A 7,967-nucleotide genomic window follows, 5' to 3' on the forward strand; every position below is an offset into this window, starting at 1 on the left:
TAAGAGAGGAGGAGGAGGGGGGGGAGAGAAAGAGAGGAGGAGGAGGGGGGGGGAGAGAAAGAGAGGAGGAGGAGGGGGGGGAGAGAAAGAGAGGAGGAGGAGGGGGGGAGAGAAAGAGAGGAGGAGGAGGGGGGGGAGAGAAAGAGAGGAGGAGGGGGGGGGAGAGAAGAGAGGAGGAGGAGGGGGGGAGAGAGAGGAGGAGGAGGGGGGAGAGAGAGGAGGAGGAGGGGGGGAGAGAGAGAGGAGGAGGGGGGGGAGAGAGAGAGGAGGAGGAGGGGGGGGGAGAGAAAGAGAGGAGGAGGGGGGGAGAAAGAGAGGAGGAGGGGGGGGAGAAAGAGAGGAGGAGGGGGGGAGAAAGAGAGGAGGAGGGGGGGAGAAAGAGAGGAGGAGGAGGGGGGGAGAAAGAGAGGAGGAGGAGGGGGGAGAAAGAGAGGAGGAGGAGGGGGGGAGAAAGAGAGGAGGAGGAGGAGGGGGGGGAGAAAGAGAGGAGGAGGAGGAGGGGGGGAGAAGAGAGGAGGAGGAGGAGGGGGGAGAAAGAGAGGAGGAGGAGGGGGGGGAGAAAGAGAGGAGGAGGAGGGGGGGGAGAAAGAGTGGAGGAGGAGGGGGGGAGAAAGAGAGGAGGAGGAGGGGGGAGAAGGAGAGGAGGTGGGGGAGAAAGAGAGGAGGTGGGGGAGAAAGAGAGGAGGTGGGGGAGAAAGAGAGGAGGGGGGGGGAGAAAGAGAGGAGGGGGGGGGGAGAAAGAGAGGAGGGGGGGGAGAAAGAGAGGAGGGGGGGGAGAAAGAGGAGGAGGAGGGGGGGAGAAAGAGAGGAGGAGGAGGGGGGAGAAAGAGAGGAGGAGGAGGGGGGAGAAAGAGAGGAGGAGGGGGGGAGAAAGAGAGGAGGAGGGGGGGAGAAAGAGAGGAGGAGGGGGGGGAGAAAGAGAGGAGGAGGGGGGGAGAAAGAGAGGAGGAGGGGGGGAGAAAGAGAGGAGGAGGGGGGGAGAAAGAGAGGAGGGGGGGAGAAAGAGAGGAGGGGGGGAGAAAGAGAGGAGGGGGGGAGAAAGAGAGGAGGGGGGGAGAAAGAGAGGAGGGGGGGAGAAAGAGAGGAGGGGGGGGAGAAAGAGAGGAGGGGGGGGAGAAAGAGAGGAGGGGGGGGAGAAAGAGAGGAGGGGGGGAGAAAGAGAGGAGGGGGGGGAGAAAGAGAGGAGGGGGGGGAGAAAGAGAGGAGGGGGGGAGAAAGAGAGGAGGAGGGGGGAGAAAGAGAGGAGGAGGGGGGAGAAAGAGAGGAGGAGGGGGGGAGAAAGAGAGGAGGAGGGGGGAGAAAGAGAGGAGGAGGGGGGGAGAAAGAGAGGAGGAGGGGGGGGAGAAAGAGAGGAGGAGGGGGGGGGAGAAAGAGAGGAGGAGGGGGGGGAGAAAGAGAGAGGAGGAGGGGGGGGGAGAAAGAGAGGAGGGGGGGGAGAAAGAGAGGAGGGGGGGGGAGAAAGAGAGGAGGAGGGGGAGAGGAAGAGAGGAGGGGGGAGAAAGAGAGGAGCGGGGGAAGAGAGGGAGAGGGGGGGAAGAGAGGGAGAGGGGGGGAAAGAGAGGGAGAGGGGGGGAAAGAGAGGGAGAGGGGGGGAAAGAGAGGAGAGGGGGGGAAGAGAGGGAGAGGGGGGGAAGAGAGGGAGAGGGGGGGAAAGAGAGGGAGAGGGGGGGAAAGAGAGGGAGGGGGGAAGAGGGGGGGGGGAAGAGAGGGAGGGGGGGAAGAGAGGGAGAGGGGGAAGAGAGGGAGAGGGGGGGAAGAGAGGGAGAGGGGGGGAAGAGAGGGAGAGGGGGGGAAGAGAGGGAGAGGGGGGAAGAGAGGGAGAGGGGGGGGAAGAGAGGGAGAGGGGGGAAGAGAGGGAGAGGGGGGAAGAGAGGGAGAGGGAGGAAGAGAGGGAGAGGGGAGGAAGAGAGGGAGAGGGGGGGAAGAGAGGGAGAGGGAGAGGGGGGGGAAGAGAGGGAGAGGGAGAGGGAGAGGGGGGCAGAGAGAGAGGGGGGGCAGAGAGAGAGGGGGGCAGAGAGAGAGGGGGGGCAGGGGGGGGCAGAGAGAGAGGGGGGGGCAGAGGGGGGCAGAGAGGGGGGGGCAGAGGGGGGCAGAGAGAGGGGGGCAGAGCGAGGGGGGGGCAGAGCGAGGGGGGGGCAGAGCGAGGGGGGGGCAGAGCGAGGGGGGACAGAGCGAGGGGGGGCAGAGAGAGGGGGGGCAGAGAGAGGGGGGGCAGAGAGAGGGGGGGCAGAGAGAGGGGGGGCAGAGAGAGGGGGGCAGAGAGAGGGGGCGCAGAGAGAGGGGGGGCAGAGAGAGGGGGGGCAGAGAGAGGGGGGGCAGAGAGAGGGGGGGCAGAGAGGGGGGGGCAGGGGGGGGCAGGGGGGGGCAGAGGGGGGGGCAGAGGGGGGGGGGCAGAGCGAGGGGGGGCAGAGAGAGGGGGGGCAGAGAGAGGGGGGGCAGAGAGAGGGGGGGCAGAGCGAGGGGGGGGCAGAGAGAGGGGGGGCAGAGGGGGGGGCAGAGAGAGGGGGGGGCAGAGAGAGGGGGGGGCAGAGAGAGGGGGGACAAAGAGAGAGAGAGAAAGGAAGGGAGAGAGAGAGTGAAAGGCAGGGACGGAGAGAGTGAAAGGCAGGGACGGAGAGAGAGAGAGAGAGAGAGAGAGAAAGGAAGGGGCAGGGAGAGAGAGAGAGAAAGGAAGGGGCAGGGAGAGAGAGAGAGAAAGGGTCAGGGAGAGAGAGAGAGAGAAAGGAAGGGACAGGGAGAGAGAGAAAGGAAGGGACAGGGAGAGAGAGAGAGAAAGGAAGGGACAGGGAGAGAGAGAGAGAAAGGGTCAGGGAGAGAGAGAGAGAGAGGAAGGGACAGGGAGGGAGAGAAAGGAAGGGACAGGGAGAGAGAGAGAGAAAAAAAGGAAGGGACAGGGAGAGAGAGAGAGAAAAAAAGGAAGGGATAGGGAGAGAGAGAGAGAGAGAAAGGAAGGGACAGGGAGAGAGAGATAGAGAGAGAAAGGAAGGGACAGGGAGAGAGAGAGAGGAAGGGACAGGGAGAGAGAGAGAGAGAGAGAGAGAGAGAAAGGAAGGGGCAGGGAGAGAGAGAGAGAAAAAAAGGAAGGGATAGGGAGAGAGAGAGAGAGAGAAAGGAAGGGACAGGGAGAGAGAGATAGAGAGAGAAAGGAAGGGACAGGGAGAGAGAGAGAGGAAGGGACAGGGAGAGAGAGAGAAGGAGAGGAAGGGACAGAGAGAAAGGGAGGGACAGAGAGAGAAAGGAAGAGAGAGAGAAAGAGAGAGAGAGAGAAAGGAACAGAGAGAGAGAGAAAGGAACAGAGAGAGAGAGAAAGAAAGGAACAGAGAGAGAGAGAGAGAAAGGAACAGAGAGAGAGAGAAAGGAACAGAGAGAGAGAGAGAAAGGAACAGAGATAGAGAGGGAAAGAGAGAGGGAGAGAGAGAGAAAGCAGCAAAGCGCAGAGATCAGCAATATTACTGAATCTGGGGCCTCACCGAACCTCACACCGACTGCGGCTGCAGCAGCTTCAAAATGCACCGGGACTTTCCCGACCCCCAGCCCGGTGCTGCTCGGCACCGAGAGCCCAAATTCACAGCAAAACAAACACAAGAAATCCGCTTCTCCCACCCCCTCACCGCCCTCTTCTGCTGTTTCCTGCTGGTTTGCAACACCATCCAAATTTGCAACAATTTTCTATCTTCCAGACGCTTTTTTTTTTGGTGTCTTCAAACCGGTGATTTTGCCCCTGGCACTAAAGCTCCAACACTCCTGTTGATTATGGAAGCTTCCACTTTCATATCTCCCATTTCTTTTGTCAGAAATCTCCAGTTTTTCCCTCTGAAAAGCCGCTGCATTTCCGCGCCGCTGGAGAGATTTTTTTGGTAATAAAGGCTCGGTTCTGTTCCCCGGCTGCAGGAGCCGCTGCTTCTCAACACTTTTCATCCAGTTACCTTGTTATTGCCTCCTTCCAAACCCCCACCCCCCAAGACCTTGGGCAGAACTCTCTCCCCAAAGAGCTTGTGTGAAATGTAAGGGTCTTAGTTCCTGGGTCAACCAGAATCTCCTTCAATTGGCTCTCTTCATAGTCACTGTGGATGTATCACAACATAACGGATAACAACACACTAGGATTTTAAAAACAGAAGTGGTAAAGGAGGGGTGGGACAAGATGTGAAAGAACTTGCATTTATATAGCGCCTTTCACGACCCGAGGACGTCCCAAAACGCTTTACAGCCAATTATTTGCACCAACCTGAAACGTTAACGCTGTTTTTCTCGCTCTCCACAGATGCTGCCTGACCTGCTGCGTATTCCCAGCATTTTTTAAAAAGTATTTTTGAAATGTAACCAGTCTTTGTAAAGTAGGAAACGCAGCAGCACAGCAAGATCCCACAAATTGCAATGACCGTCTGCTTTTTTTTTTAAAGTGATGGTGGTGGAAGATTTAAGTATTTATAGAATGCTGGGTCATGTGTTCCGATGGCCCCAAAGTTTCTTTGCAACCAATTAATCACTTTTGAAGGGCAGGCAGCGCCAGGTTATGCCTGCATTTTACATAGCAAGATCCCACAGGCCTCACCCGCATGAATTACCAGTTAATCTGTTTGTTTGCGTGGTGGTAGCTGCAGCAACAATGTTGGCCAGGCTCACCAGGAAAACTCCCCGCTCTCCTGGCACAATCTCTGATGATGCAGCGTGCCCTCACTAATGCACAGAGGCTCCAGCTGTGAACTGTAGTGGGTCCCAGACCCAAATCCTTCAGAAGCAAAGTTCTACCAGCTGAAAAAAGCAAAAGGTCTTTGTGTGTCCATTCTCATCCTTGTAGACAATTCCATATCTCAACGTCATTTACCTCAATATTTTGTCACTAAATAAAAATTAATCATTCTTTGATGAAGATGGTGCCTATTCAAAGTGAGTCCCCAAACAAGCCAGTCTTTTGTACAGAGCGTAGATATTGGAGCTTGCCCTACTAGATCGGTTACAAGCATGGGTTCTTCACCACTGTCAAGACTGTCTATGACGCAAACACTCAGGGGCCCAACCCCACTGAGGAGCCAACAACTGAGGAGAGCTTATCAAGGACAGAGAGGCAGTCAACGCCCACTCGAGGGAACATGTCAAAGAAATCCTCAATCAAGACTCTGTCTTTGATCCGAGTGTCCTTGATTCCATCCCTCAGTCTACTACTCAACTCAGTCTCAGTGCTACCACTGCCTGGAATGAAATTGAAAAAGCAATTCATCAGCTGAAAAACAAGGCGGCCTCTGGAGCAGACGGAATCTCTGCCGAAATCCTAAAACTCAGCAGAGATTCTCTCCTGGTTCAACCTTACATCCCTTCTCTGGGAAGAGGAGCACATGCCAGGGGATCTCAGGGACACTGTAATCACAATTGTGGTAATTACGGGAGTAGTCTCTCTCCTGTCTGCCACATGGAAGATCATTGCAAAGATCCTCCTCAAACGCCTCCTCCCAGAGTGGCAGTGTGGATTTCACCCACTGAGAGTCACTGCAGATATGACGCCACTGTACGGCAAATCCAGTAGAAATGCAGGAAGCAGTGCCAACCGCTGTCCATGGCCTTTCTTGACCTCACAAAAGCCTTTGACTCCATCAATCGTGAGGGCTTTTAGAGAGTCCTCCTCAAATTTGTCTGCCCTCCAAAATATGTCACCATCCTTCGCCTACTACATGACATAAAAGCTGTAATCCTTACCAATGGGACCACCGCAGACCCTAGCTCAATGAAGAGTGGGGTCAAACAAGACTGTGTCATCACACCAACACTCTTCTCCATCTTCCTCACTGTAATTCTGCATTTCACCTCCAGCAACCTCCCCACAGGAGTGGAAATAACCTACAGGATGGATGGGAAATAATACAACCTTCGTCACCTCCACTCCAAAGCTGTAGTCCTCCAACCTCAGTCATCGAGCTTCAGTATGCAGACAACACTTGTGTACCAGCTCACTCAGAGACTGAGCTTCAAGTCTTCGTTGCCTTTTTTACCAAAGCCTATGAGAGGATGGGCCTTACTTTAAACACCCGGAAAACTAAGGTCCTCTTCCAGACCCCTCCCACAGCGCAACATCAACCCCAGTCCATCAAGGTCCAAGGTGAGACCCTGAAAAACGTGGACCATTTTCCATATCTCAGGAGTCTCCTCTCAACTAAGGCAGACATAAAGAGCAAAATCTACCACCACCACCAATATGCCCACTCAGCCTTCAGCAGACCGAGGAAAAGAGTTTTCGAAGACCAGGACCTCAAACCCAGGACAAAGGTCATGTTTTACTGGGCAGCAGTGATCCCCACAAATTCAGGTACAGACTAGCAACAAGGGCAAAAGGTCGAGGAACCAAAAACAGGGCTCCTTGGATGATGAGGGAGGTCGAGATTATGATGAAACAGAAAAAGAGGGTGTATGATGCATGTCAGGTGAAATCTTCAAGTGAGAACCAGGCCAAATACAATAATTTGAGAGGGGAGGTGAAAAAGAAAATAAGTGGCAAAGAGAAAATATGAGAATAGAATGGCAGTTGACATAAAGGGAAACCCCAAAATCTTCTACTGGCATGTAAATAGTAGGCAGGTAATGAGAGGTGGAGTGGGGCCTATTAGTGACAAAGGGTAATAGATGCTTGGAGGCACAGGGCAAGGCTAGAGTACTTAATGTGTACTGTGCATCAGTGTTTATTAAGGAAGTGGAATCTGAAAGTATCAGTAGAAGCAGAGAGAGTAGAGACAATAAATAGGGTAAAAATGAGAGGAGGTACTTGAAAGACTGGCTAGGGTTAGGGTAGTTAAGTCACCTGATCCAGATGGCTTTCATCCCAGTTTGCTAAAGGAAGTGGGGATGGAGATAGTGGAAGGGCTCATCATAATCTTCCCGAGAAATGGGGGAGGTACCAGAGGATTGGAGAGTGGCAAATGTGACACCGTTATTCAAGAAAGTGTTTAAGGAGAGTCCTAGCAACTACAGGCCAGTTAGTTTAACAGTGGTGGGTAAGGTTTTAGAAACAATAATCAGGGAAAAAATCAACAGGCACTTGGAGAGGTTTGAATTAATTAAGAAGAGCCAGCATGGATTTGTGAAAGGCAGAACATGCTTGACTAATTGAATTTTTTGATGAAGTAACAGAGAAGGTTGATGAAGGGAATGTGGTGGATGTTGTTTATATGGATTTTAAGAAAGTGTTTGATAAAGTACCACATAAAGGGCCAGTTAACAAAATTGAGGGTCATACAATGAGGGCCAGTGTCTACTTGGATAAATATTGGCTTAAGGACAGAGAACAGCGAGTTGTGGTAAATTGGTGTTTTTCAGACTGGAGGATGGTAGACAGTGGTGTTCCCCAACAGTCAGTGCTGGGACCACTGCCACTTTGTGCTATATATAAATAACTTGGATCTTGGAATACAGACTAGAATTTCAAAATTTGCCAATGATGCCAAACTTGGAGGTTCAGCAGTGAGGATGATATGAACCACCTGCAACAAGACACAGAAAGGCTAGGAGAATGGGCGAACAAGTTTAATAAAATTTAATGCAGACAAGTGTGAGGTGATGCTTTTTCGCAGAAAGGATAGTGTGAGGTAATATAGACTTAATGGTGCAGTTCTAAAGAATGTGCAGGAACAGAGGGGCCTGGGGTGCATGTGTATCGATCTTTGAAGGTGGCAGGACATATTGAGAGAATGGTTAGTAAAGCATATGGGATCTTGGGCTTCATAAATAGAGGCATTGAGTACAAAAGCAGGGAAGTTTTACTGAGCCTTTATAAAGCTCTGGTTCGGCCACAACTAGAGTATTATGTCCAGTTCTGGTCACCACACTTTAGGAAGGATGTGAGGGTCCTTGAGATGGTGCAGAGGAGATTAACCAGAATGGTTCCAGTGATGGGGGATTTTAGTTACAAGGTTAGGTTGGAAAAGCTGGGGTTGTTCTCTCTGGAGCAGAGGAGATTTGATAGAGGTGTACAGGATTAT

General features: G+C 53.2%; 1 protein-coding gene across 2 annotated transcripts in view; it reads right to left on the reverse strand.

The window, feature by feature from the left end:
- samd13 (sterile alpha motif domain containing 13) overlaps window positions 1-3,759 on the reverse strand; it is a 117,453-nt gene extending 113,694 nt beyond the window's left edge. The window contains exon 1 of one of the 2 annotated variants that reach the window (XM_068036618.1): window positions 3,612-3,759. The gene's annotated coding sequence lies outside the window, so the exon portion shown is untranslated. Of the gene's footprint in view, window positions 1-3,470; window positions 3,535-3,611 lie in introns of those variants that run through there. The other variant, XM_068036617.1, reaches the window with a different exon arrangement.
- Between the last annotated feature and the right edge of the window lie 4,208 nt (window positions 3,760-7,967).

This window comes from Heterodontus francisci, chromosome 8 (genome assembly GCF_036365525.1).
Source record: "Heterodontus francisci isolate sHetFra1 chromosome 8, sHetFra1.hap1, whole genome shotgun sequence".
NCBI classification, from domain to species: domain Eukaryota; kingdom Metazoa; phylum Chordata; class Chondrichthyes; order Heterodontiformes; family Heterodontidae; genus Heterodontus; species Heterodontus francisci.